At 43.6% G+C, this 12150-nt stretch overlaps 1 long non-coding RNA gene across 1 annotated transcript; it reads right to left on the bottom strand.

Moving 5' to 3' along the window:
• Window positions 1–3424: 3424 nt before the first annotated feature.
• Window positions 3425–5745, bottom strand: LOC115101734 (uncharacterized). Its single transcript, XR_003859348.2, has 4 exons — window positions 5441–5745; window positions 4451–4554; window positions 4247–4340; window positions 3425–4109 (listed from the first exon to the last, which is right to left on the bottom strand). It is a non-coding gene; the product is annotated as an uncharacterized LOC115101734 (long non-coding RNA).
• Between the last annotated feature and the right edge of the window lie 6405 nt (window positions 5746–12150).

Here is a 12150-nt window from a genome sequence, read left to right as displayed (position 1 = left end):
CATTGCTTTGTTACCATTATATCAGTTCTAGTGTGTTAATATGTTTTGTGGAAAAAGGGTGTCTACATAATGACCAATCTAAATAGCTTACCTACAACTTGTAAAAAGTTGTCAAGACATGCTCGTGTGCTGCTCTGTCTCCATGACTCAGCTGCCTCTGCTGCAGCACTCTCTCAACAAGTACTCTCAATGCACACACACCTATGGGGAGTGATTCAGGTCAAATTCAGCCAATCATGGACTACAAAAAGAAAACCAGACACTTTTTTTGTTGAATTTTTACCCCTTTTTCTCCCCAATTTCGTGGTATCCAATTGTTGTAGTAGCTACTATCTTGTCTCATCTCTTACAACTCCCGTACGGGCTCGGGAGAGACGAAGGTTGAAAGTTATGCGTCCTCCGATACACAACCCAACCAAGCCGCACTGCTTCTTAACACAGTGCGCATCCAACCTGGAAGCCAGCCGCACCAATGCGCCGGAGGAAACACTGTGCAGTGTGGCTAGCGCACACTGCGCCCAGCCCGCCACAGGAGTCGCTGGTGCGCGATGAGACAAGGACACCCCTACCGACCAAGCCCTCCCTAACCCGGGCGACGCTAGGCCAATTGTGCGTCGCCCCACGGACCTCCCGGTCGCGGCCGGTTACGACAGAGCCTGGGCGCGAACCCAGGGACTCTGATGGCACAGCTGGCGCTGCAGTACAGCGCCCTTAACCACTGCGCCACCCGGGAGGCTAAAAAAAACAGACACTTTACGGACACTGACCTCTTGCTTCCAGACAAATTAATCACCTTCTTTGCCTGCTTTGAGGACAATACAGTGCCACCAACGAGGCCCGCTACCAAGGACTGTGGGCTCTCCATCTCTGTGGCCGACGTGAGTAAGACATTCAAACCTGTTAACCATCACAAGGCTGCCGGCCCAGACGGCATCCCTAGCCGCGTCCTCAAAGCATGCACAGACCAGCTGGTTGGTGTGTTTACGGACATATTCAATCTCTCCCTATCCCAGTTTGCTGTCCCCACATGCTTCAAGATAGCCACTATTGTTCCTGTACCCAAGAAAACAAAGATAACTGAACTAAATGACTATCGCCCCGTAGCACGAACTTCTGTCATCATGAAGTGCTTTGAGAGGCTAGTCAAGGATCATACACCTCCACGTTACCTGTCACCCTAGACCCACTTCAATTTGCTTACTGTCCAAATAGGTCCACAGATGCAATCGCCATCACACTGCACACTGACCTATCCTATCTGGACAAGAGGAATACCTATGCAAGAATGTTGTTCATTGACTATAGCTCAGCATTTAACTCCATAGTACCGCCCAAGCTCATCATTAAGCTTGAGGCCCTGGTACAGCCCCCTCCTGTACTCCCTGTTCACCCATGACTGCGTGGTCATGCACGACTCCAACTCAATCATCAAGTTTGCAGACGATACAACAGTAGTAGGCTTGATTACCATCAATGACGAGACAGCCTACAGGGAGGAGGTGAGGGTACTCGGAGTGTGGTGTCAGGAAAACAACCTCTCACTCAACGTCAACAAAAGAGATGATCGTGGATTTCAGGTAACAGCAGAGGGAGCACCCCACTATCCACATCGACGAGACAGCAGTGGAGAAGGTGGAAAGTTGTATGTTCCTCGGTGTACACATCACGGTCAAACTGAAATGGTCCACCCACACAGACAGTGTGGTGAAGAAGGCGCAACAGCACCTCTTCAACCACTGGAGGTTGAAGAAATTTGGCTTGTCACCTAAAATCCTCACAAACTTTTACAGATGCACAATTGAGAGCATCCTGTCGATCTGTTTAACTGCCTGGTACTGCACCGCCCACAACCGCAAGGCTCTCCAGAAGATAGTGAGGTCTGCACAATGCATCACCAGGGGAAAACTACCTGCCCTCCAGGACACCTACAGCACCCTATGTCACAGGAAGACCAAAAAGGTCTTCAAAGACAACAACCACCCGAGCCACTGCCTGTTCACCCCGCTACCATCCAGAAGGCGACGTCAGTACAGGTGCATCAAAGCTTGGACCGAGAGACAGAAAACAGCTTCTATCTCATGGCCATCAGACTGTTTAACAGCCATCACTAACAGAGAGGCTGCTGCCTACATACAGACTTGAAATCATTGGCCACTTTAATAAATGGATCACTAGTCACTTTAATAATGCCACTTTAACAATGTTTACAGATCTTGCATTTGTAATCTCATATGTATATATTGTATTTTATACCATCTATTGCATCTTAGCCTATGCCGCTCTGTTATTGCCCATCCTAATATTCATATGTATATATTCTTATTCCATTCATTTACTTAGATTTGTGTGTATTAGGCAGTAGTTGTGGACTTGTTAGATTACGTTAGATATCGGAACTAGAAGCACAAGCATTTCGCTACACTCGCAATAACATCTGTTAACCATGTGTATGTGACCAATAAAATTTGATTTGATTTAATTGACATCTACGTGTACATCATGCTTTGACATTGTGTACACGCGACACTTACGTGTAAGTTTAAGTGTCTGTTTAGTTTATTATTAAGTATCTCACCATGAAGGCCTTACAAACGTCTACATAATGTCTACATGTATATGCTTTTGCACAATTTTTTTTATTGCCAATCTCTGCCTTCCGACTTCAGTACGTTCAAGATAACTGGGAACTCGGGGAAAAAAAAGAGCTCAGATTGGGAAAAATAGTTTTGAACTATAATCCAACTCGGCATTCCAATTCAGAAACTTTGGCATCTTTCACTGACTTTCTGACCTGAAAATCACTGATGTCATGATTTGACTACGTTTTTTCCCAAAAGTTTCAAGTTTACCACAAATTTACCGGTGTAACAGACACAATCACTCACCATGCAATCCTTAAGCTATACATTGTGGAGATGTCTTATGGTTAAAAGCATGTTTGGATGTTTTATTAAATGCTCTGCAATTTAGAATATTAGTGATGGTCTTTGGCTGTAGACATAGCCTAACAAGATAGAAGCGGTGTGGGTCTATTCATAGACCAAACAGCTTAACAGATACATTTATTCAGAATTGCATTGAATCAGGCTATTAATTTCAGTGCAGTTGAGTTCTTACGCTTAACCTTAGCCTAAACGGAACCGAAAACACCCCAGCCTGTTTTGATCACAGATCATGATCAAGCCTGAACATGTCAGCTATATCTGTCATTGATTTAGCCCACTTTCACCTACAGATTTGATACACATGAAGGCCTATATTTAATCTGGATTTGACAAACAATAGCCTGACTAGAATCATTTGACTTTTCCCCACGCAATATGTGTTCCCATATTTATTTACAATAACCCGGCGCAAACCAGCATGGAGTACACTGTAACGAGTGTCGTCGGGAGAAGGAAAAGAGGACCAAGGTGCAGCGTGGTAAGTATTCATAATGTGTTTAATAAATAAGAACACTTGAACAAAAACAACAACTGAACAGTTCTGCAAGTTGCAATACACAAAACAGAAAACAACTACCCATAAAACCCATGTGGGCAAGAGCTACCTAAGTATGGTTCTCAATCAGAGACAACGACAGACAGCTGTCCCTGATTGAGAACCATACCCGGCCAAAAACAACGACATACAAAAACAGAAAAAAGGACATAGAATGCCCACCCTAGTCACACCCTGGCCTAACCAAAATAGAGAATTAAAAGCCTATCTATGGCCAGGGCGTAACATACACATACATTTACATATAACAATTAACAAACAGATTACGAGTATTTAGGGAATGCAAACCAGGTGTGCGGGAAAACAAGACAAAACAAATGGAAAATGAAAGGTGGATCGGCGATGGCTAGAAGACCGGTGACGTCGACTGCCGAACTCTGCCTGAACAAGGAGAGGGACCGACCTCGGTGGAAGTCGCGACAACCTCAGTAAACAGCTGCAGCTCCCGTCCATACAGCAGTCGATAGGGTGAGTACTCTGGGAGGCCTGGATGCTGCTGTTGTGTGCAAAGACAATTACCTTCAGGTTGTCCTCCCACCATTCCTGGTAACCGTCAAGGGACTTGCCCATGGCAGTCTTGAGTGTCTGGTTGGTCCGTTCATCCAAACCTGGAGGAGGGGGTAGGAAAGGGCAATCTATTGACAATGGAAGATGTTGAAATGTCTGATTGTGTACCATGGAAAATGCATTAATTTAATACACATTTTAACTATTGGTGACAGAATATAACCTATAATATCCGTACCTGGTTCTAGAGTTCATGACCTCAAGATGACCTCAGGAGAATCGTGGGTGTTGAAGATGTCCATCGCCTTGAAGGTGGCCTCGCCAGTCTTGTCCTTGATGGGCATCATGCAAAAGGAAAATCAATAGTTTGTTCCAAGCACACTTTTTAAATGGGTTACAAAAGGGAATTTAGAGTTAAAGCATGTTCTCTTCTTTTACTGACCTTAATGAGTATTGCCTCCACTCACTTCATAAAGTAATCGGTCCTCGTCAGACACCAGCTGTTGCCATTCCTGGATTTCATGAAGGGTCCGATGAGGTCCACCCCTAACATTTAAAGTGTTATAGAGAAGATTACTTCATTCTTACCCGGATCTGTGTCAGTCAGTATGCCGATTTTCATATTTGTAAGGATAATGACACACATTCTATAATATTGAACTCTGCTGTGGTCAAATAAAGCAACCATTACAAAACAACTTATCAGGGCAAAACTCCTGGCAGTCTTCACCCTCTTAAACTTCTGTCAGGCTGGACAGGTAATGACTTTTAAGCTCAAGGTGACACATTTAAAAATGTTGTATTCTCTCTGATATGACATTAATTAAAATCATCATAATTTCAGATATAATAGAATGAGATTGATAAACAAAAGGTTATTTCACTTGCTCAGCTGTCCACATCCTTGACAATCCCACACCAATAGAAGTGTAGGTTGATTTTGGCAATCATTCCCCCCCAAAATGGCCAACATGCATCTCAGTCAGCATGGCCTATAACTAAATGTATAGCTAGCAACTTGTAGATGACCTAGCTAGATGTAAAATGGTTGTTCATAGCTAAATCCTTGCAGTTATGTAATAGAAGTTAACTGCTTAGCGTTACCCTGAATAGTGCATTTCTGCCCCCTACAAATGTTGCACCTCTTGTCGAGACCAGTGCTACCTTCATAGTACTTCTCTTGGTTGGAAAGATGAAATAAAATCTCCTCTAGGGATATCATTGAAGTGCAAACTACACACAAACAGAAAGCTACAATAACAGTTAGCTAGCGAACATTAGCTAAATAAAACTGTCTGGCTAGCTAGCTGACTAGGCAGGCTGATGTAAGTAAATAAGTAACGTTACAGTAGCGCTAGCAATTTCAATCTAAAAAAGCTTAAATTATTTATTCCTATTTAACAATATTTTGTTATGTAAAGAAATAGTATACTCTTTCCAGTCTTCTGAAGCATTAGGCACTGTCAAAAACATCCTTCTTCTTCTTTCATTTTTGGACAGTATTCTTTGCAATCTCTCGGCAGTGAAGTCCGGAAACCCAAAAACCTTTCAGAATCTGGCTGTTTTCTTGTCTTTTGTTTTAACTAGCAAAGTGCAAAGAAATGTTAATTCAGGTTGAGTGAATCGGTTCATAATTTGAAAACATGTTACCATGTTGTTTTAGCCTATTGATGATAGTCATATACTCTGTGTAATTCTGTAATGTATCTGTCACATCCTGATCTGTTTCACCTGTCTTTGTGATTGTCTCCACCCCCCTCCAGGTGTCGCCCATCTTCCCCATTAACCCTGTGTATTAATACCTGTGTTCTCTGTTTGTCTGTTGCCAGTTAGTTTTGTTTGTGAAACCTACCAGCATTTGTTCACCTGCGCCTTCCTGTTTCTTGCTCCTGTTTTCCAGTTCTTCCCGGTTTTGAACTTTCTGCCTGCCCTGACCCCGAGACTGCCTAAAGTCCTGTACCTTACCCCACCTTACTGGATTATTGACCCCTGCCTGCCCTGACCCTGAGACTGCCTAAAGTCCTGTACCTTACTGGATTATTGACCCCTGCCTGCCCTGACCCTGAGACTGCTTAAAGTCCTGAACCTTACTGGATTATTGACCCCTGCCTGCCCTGAGACTGCCTAAAGTCCTGTACCTTACCCCACCTTACTGGATTATTGACCCCTGCCTGCCCTGACCCTGAGACTGCCTAAAGTCCTGTACCTTACCCCACTTTACTGGATTATTGACCCCTGCCTGCCCTGACCCTGAGACTGCCTAAAGTCCTGTACCTTACTGGATTATTGACCCCTGTCTGCCCTGACCCTGGGACTGCCTAAAGTCCTGTACCTTACTGGATTATTGACCCCTGTCTACCCTGACCCTGAGACTGCCTAAAGTCCTGTACCTTACCCCACCTTACTGGATTATTGACGCCTGTCTGCCCTGACCCTGAGACTGCCTGCCCTTCTGAACCCCTTGCACCCTCTCTGGATTATTGACCCCCGCCTGCCTTTGACCTGTTGTTTGCCTACCCCTGTTTAAGGAATACACTTTTGTTTCTTCTACACTGTCTGCATCTGGGTCATACCTTAAACGTGATGGTACGAACTGGCCATGACTGACCCAGCAGTGGAAGGCACGAGGAGTAGCTTCGCAGTCTGATTGATGGATGACTACGGGAATGTAGGAAGGAGAGGAGAGTCAATTCCACTTCGCCACTGAGGTATCCCGGAAGTCCCCGACGGCTCTGTTGCCGAGAGAACCAGAGGCTCCCCGAGTTCCCACGAGAGCCTCCAAAGACTGACAATTCACCTCTTCCCGAGCCCATGCAACTAGGCAGAGCTAGGCTGTCTACAGCTGTACGGCTATACAGGCCTCACACTAAGAGCTGCCTGTATTGCGAGACTACTGGTTATTTAGTCTCCACCTGTCCACTAAAAGACCAGGCTCACCAGAGGAGCAAGTACTCTTTTGGGCCATACGGAGAACTTTTCCTCTCCCCTTACTTGTATTTCTTTTCATACTGTCGTGTCTTTGGCTATGCTGGATTAATTGCTAAAACATGCTATTCTATAAAATAATTTCTCTGTAATTAATATCACCTGATTGAGCTAATCATGTAAATGTAATTAACTAGAGAGTCGGGCACCACAAAATAATATTTATAGAGCTGTTATCTTCCGAATAAACTTAAAGATCTAGTAATATTTTACATCAACAGCAGTCAATATCAATCGTCATCTTACTTCAGTCTCATAATCTGAAAATTGCAAATTCTTGGTTATCTGCAAGAACCCTGGCTAACAAGTTGAATCAGCAATACAAAATTGGGTTTAATTATTTATTTACTAAATACCTAACTAGTCACACAGAATTCACATACACATAATTAAATCATAACTTGATTACAAATGACGTCATAAAGGAAAACGTCCCTAGTGGGCGGAACAGATATGACAGCTTGTTACACAAGGGAAAAGGGCCTGGGTTGAGTAAAGAGCGGGAGACTGGAACAAAGGTGAAGCTGTGCTTCGTAAATACAGTGTCTTATGCATTCTAAATTACCGCCCATGTGGAAAAGGAAAATGCAATAAATATTTACTCTGCGCTTCAGTAGGTTGGTGGTAGATGGTCGTGTTGCCAAACCGAGTCCTCTGTCCTTTGAAGAATGTCTCTGGTTGTCAATTGGATACGTTGTAGTAAGGTCGTTGTGTGATAGACGGGATACTCTGTCTGTTCCTTCCTAACCTGCGTTTGCAGCTGCGTTCGCTAACTCAACAGCTAGGAGGTATCACTTCTGTAGTGAATAAGAGTTCAAAGTTCATACCATTCGCAACCAAAGCTCATGCTGATGTTGGCTTCGTTCTGAACCATTCTGACATAAGACCGTCGCCCTCATATCCTCGGAACAGGAAGTTCTATTGTCGTCAAGGCTTTATATAAGAAGGGAGAAGAGGGCGTGTTTGAAAAGTTTTATAGCCCATGTCCCTTCACAGAGGCAGGCCACTGAGTGAGCAGCACTAACTTATGAAAACTAAAATCACATTTCATCCCATCACAAATAATTTCATATTCAAACATTTAAATTGAACAACAATTCCATGTGAATCCGATAACTCTGATGTGTAGACTTTCCACTGTAGAGTTTGTCATCTTATCATTGATGAGATTGTCTCAGATGACAACCGAACTGACATCATTTTCATTAAGTACCACCGCATATGTTCAATTGTTCGGATTACCAGAATATAGTTCATTTACCCCCACATTCTGATGTTCCCAGAATCTCTATGTTAACCAAGGGTTTTTAAAATGTAACCTCAGTAGGTTAGAGAGAGGAAAAAGGGGGGGGAGAGGTATTTATGACCGTCATTAACCTATCCCCCAGGCCAACGTCATGACAATACCATGTTGCTGCGGGGGAACCAGTCAAAATCTCTTCGGATACTCATCGACTCTGGGGCTGATGAGAGATTTATGGACGCTACACTGGCTTCCGAGCTGGATATCCCCACTCAGCCCCTCTCCATTCCCATGGACGTTAGAGCGCTGGATGGGCGCTTTATTGGCTGGGTCACCCACAATACCACCCCCATCATCCTACGTATGTCAGGGAACCACAGCGAGACGATCCAGTTCCTGCTCATTAAGTATCCTCAGGTTCCCGTGGTATTGGGATTCTCCTGGCTCCAGCGACACAATCACCTCATTGACTGGTCTGCCGGTGCCATCATAGGCTAGAGCCCGTTCTGTTACGCCCATTGCCTGAAATCAGCGCAGCCTGCCCCTGGGCGTCTTCTTGAGAGCTCGGAAGCTGCCCCGTACCTCACCACCATTTCCACAAAGTACCTGGACCTCTGGGATGTGTTCAGTAAGGCCCGGGCCACTTCGCTGCCGCAGCACTGACCGTATGCCTGTGGAATTGATCTTCTCACAGGCACCACTCCGTCCAGGGGATGACTGTACTCTCTTTCGGGTCCGGAGACCAAGGCTATGGAGACCTAGATTGAGGACTACCTAGCTGCTAGGTTCATCCATCCTTCCACCTCCCCCGCCCGGTGCAGGGTTCTTTGTGGGGGAGGACAAAACCCGTGCACCCATGCATCGTCTCAATGACATCACGGTGAAGAACCGCTACCCCTATCTCCTCAGCCTTCGAGCCGCCCCAGGGGGCCACCGTGTTCTCCAAGCTGGACCTACGGAACGCCTACCACCTGGTGCGGATGTGACAGGTTAAAGGACATATTCATAGCCTGTTATACGAAGGGGACGAGTGGAAAACTGCCTTCAACACAGCCAGCGACCACTACGAGTATCTGGTCATGCCTTTTGGCCTCACCAACGCACCTGCTGTGTACCAGGCTCTGGTTAATGATGTTCTCCGCGACATGTTGAACCGGTCCGTCTTTATCTACCTCGATGACATCCTCGTTTTCTCCCGCTCCACCCAAGAACACGTGCTCCATGTCTGACAAGTTCTCCAACGTCTCCTGGAGAACCACATTTTAAAAAAGCAGAAAAGTACGAATTCCATCACTCCACCATCCCCTTTCTGGGTTACGTCATCGCTGCAGGGAGCATACAGATGGATCCCGGGAAGGTGAGAGCGGTGGTGGTGGATTGTCCCCAGCCTATGTCCAGATTACAGCTGCAGCGTTTCCTGGGATTTTCCAACTTTTATTGTCACTTTATATGGGGCAACAGCACCCTGGCTTCCCCCTGTCTGCACTTACCTCTCCCAAGGTTCCGTTCACGTGGTCCCCAGCTGCTGACCGGGCGTTCCTGGATCTCAAACACCACTTCACCACAGCTCCCATCTTGGTTCATCCTGACCCCTTCATGGAACCCAAAAGGGTTCTTAATGAAACCAAAAAGGGTTCTCCTTTGGTGACAGCCAAAAAGCTCTGTTGGAACCCCTTTTTCGAAGAGTGTACTCAACAAGTTCAACCTGTTCAGTTTACACCATTTCATTCTGTACTCAAACATATGCCTGATATTCAAGATAACACGCAACATAGCACCAACCTCTGCTCAGACTTAAATAGAAGTTCCAAGAACCTCTACCAGTTGTGACGGTAGTATTCTCAAAAATACAAAAAGGAGACACAAGAGGGCACCCCACACTCATTTTAGATCCCGAAGGGTCTTTTATTTTCATACTGTATGCTCTCACGCTCAGCACTATCTCCGTTGCCATCTTCCATTTATGGCATTTCAACAATGACACAGACGGTCACATCACACGTCTTTTCTTGGAACTCCATCCGCGCACACGCACATACACACACACACACACACACATACACTACTGTAGCATCCTGTTTACATTTCTCACATTTTAGGCATCCAGCTGAGGCCTTGAATAGATTATGTTGCGCTAGGATATGTATGTACAGTCATTTTCAGAGACAAACGAGTTGAACAGGAGAAGAGGATGTGGTTGCTTGTGGAGGGAGAGTAGTAGGGGTGGTGAGTTGAACAGCTGCAGTGATGCTGATCGGTTGCTCTGGCTCATCACTTCTTCTGACTAAAATAAATTAGTTTGACATTACCATAGTTCAACAGCTCATTAGACTTCATTAACATACTCCCAGAGATAGACATTCAGTATTCACTGAGTAAAGTAGCCTACCCATCCTCAATGACAATTTAATGAATCAATGAAATAAGTTATACAATAGCACATTCAATGACATTATTTTAGACTAAAGGCTACTCCTGCGTCTACCTTGAACAATATCGTAATCATTGAATAAAGTAGCTTACCCATCCACATTTACAATTTCATTCACCAATTAGATAAATAATACTAGCACATACAGTTTAGTTACATTATTGTAGAATAGTCTACTCCTGTATCCACACTATATTAGGATACCGTTAGGATTTCATTGGTCTTGTCAGTCATGATTTTAAGTCTTCAATCGAAGTTGTATGTTGGACCTCGTTTCCCTTCTTCAGTGAAAAGTAGTTAAGCATCCCCCATTCAATTCAGTTCGAGTGTGAATGTGTAGGCCTAGTGGCAGTGGAAAAATAAACTCATAGCTCCAGCACACAATGGCATGTAGGGGTAGTCTATTACAATGTAAAATATGAATATATCCTATAGTACAATGGCATGTAGGGGTAGTCTATTACAATTTAAAATATGTATATATCCTATAGTACAATGGCATGTAGGGGTAGACTATTACAATTTAAAATATGTATATATCCTGTAGTACAATGGCATGTAGGGGTAGTCTATTACAATTTAAAATATGTATATATCCTATAGTACAATGGCATGTAGGGGTAGACTATTACAATTTAAAATATGTATATATCCTATAGTACAATGGCATGTAGGGGTAGACTATTACAATTTAAAATATGTATATATCCTATAGTACAATGGCATGTAGGGGTAGACTATTACAATTTAAAATATGTATATATCCTATAGACAATGGCATGTAGGGGTAGTCTATTACAATGGAAAATATGAATATATCCTATAGTACAATGGCATGTAGGGGTAGTCTATTACAATGGAAAATATGAATATATCCTATAGTACAATGGCATGTAGGGGTAGTCTATTACAATTTAAAATATGTATATATCCTATAGTACAATGGCATGTAGGGGTAGACTATTACAATTTAAAATATGTATATATCCTATAGTACAATGGCATGTAGGGGTAGACTATTACAATTTAAAATATGTATATATCCTATAGTCCAATGGCATGTAGGGGTAGACTATTACAATTTAAAATATGTATATATCCTATAGACAATGGCATGTAGGGGTAGTCTATTACAATGGAAAATATGAATATATCCTATAGTACAATGGCATGTAGGGGTAGTCTATTACAATGGAAAATATGAATATATCCTATAGTACAATGGCATGTAGGGGTAGACTATTACAATGGAAAATATGAATATATCCTGCAGTACAATGGCATGTAGGGGTAGACTATTACAATGGAAAATATGAATATATCCTGCAGTACAATGGCATGTAGGGGTAGTCTATTACAATGGAAAATATGAATATATCCTGCAGTACAATGGCATGTAGGGGTAGTCTTGTTTTCTAGACCATGAGTGATAACTGGATATACACAAGCCATAGGCTACACTATAGCCCAAGGTGGTTACATC

This window comes from Oncorhynchus nerka, linkage group LG20, assembly GCF_034236695.1.
Source record: "Oncorhynchus nerka isolate Pitt River linkage group LG20, Oner_Uvic_2.0, whole genome shotgun sequence".
NCBI lineage: Eukaryota > Metazoa > Chordata > Actinopteri > Salmoniformes > Salmonidae > Oncorhynchus > Oncorhynchus nerka.
The sequence above is the reverse complement of the archived record's forward strand: the minus strand, read 5'-3'. Positions and strand labels throughout refer to the sequence as shown.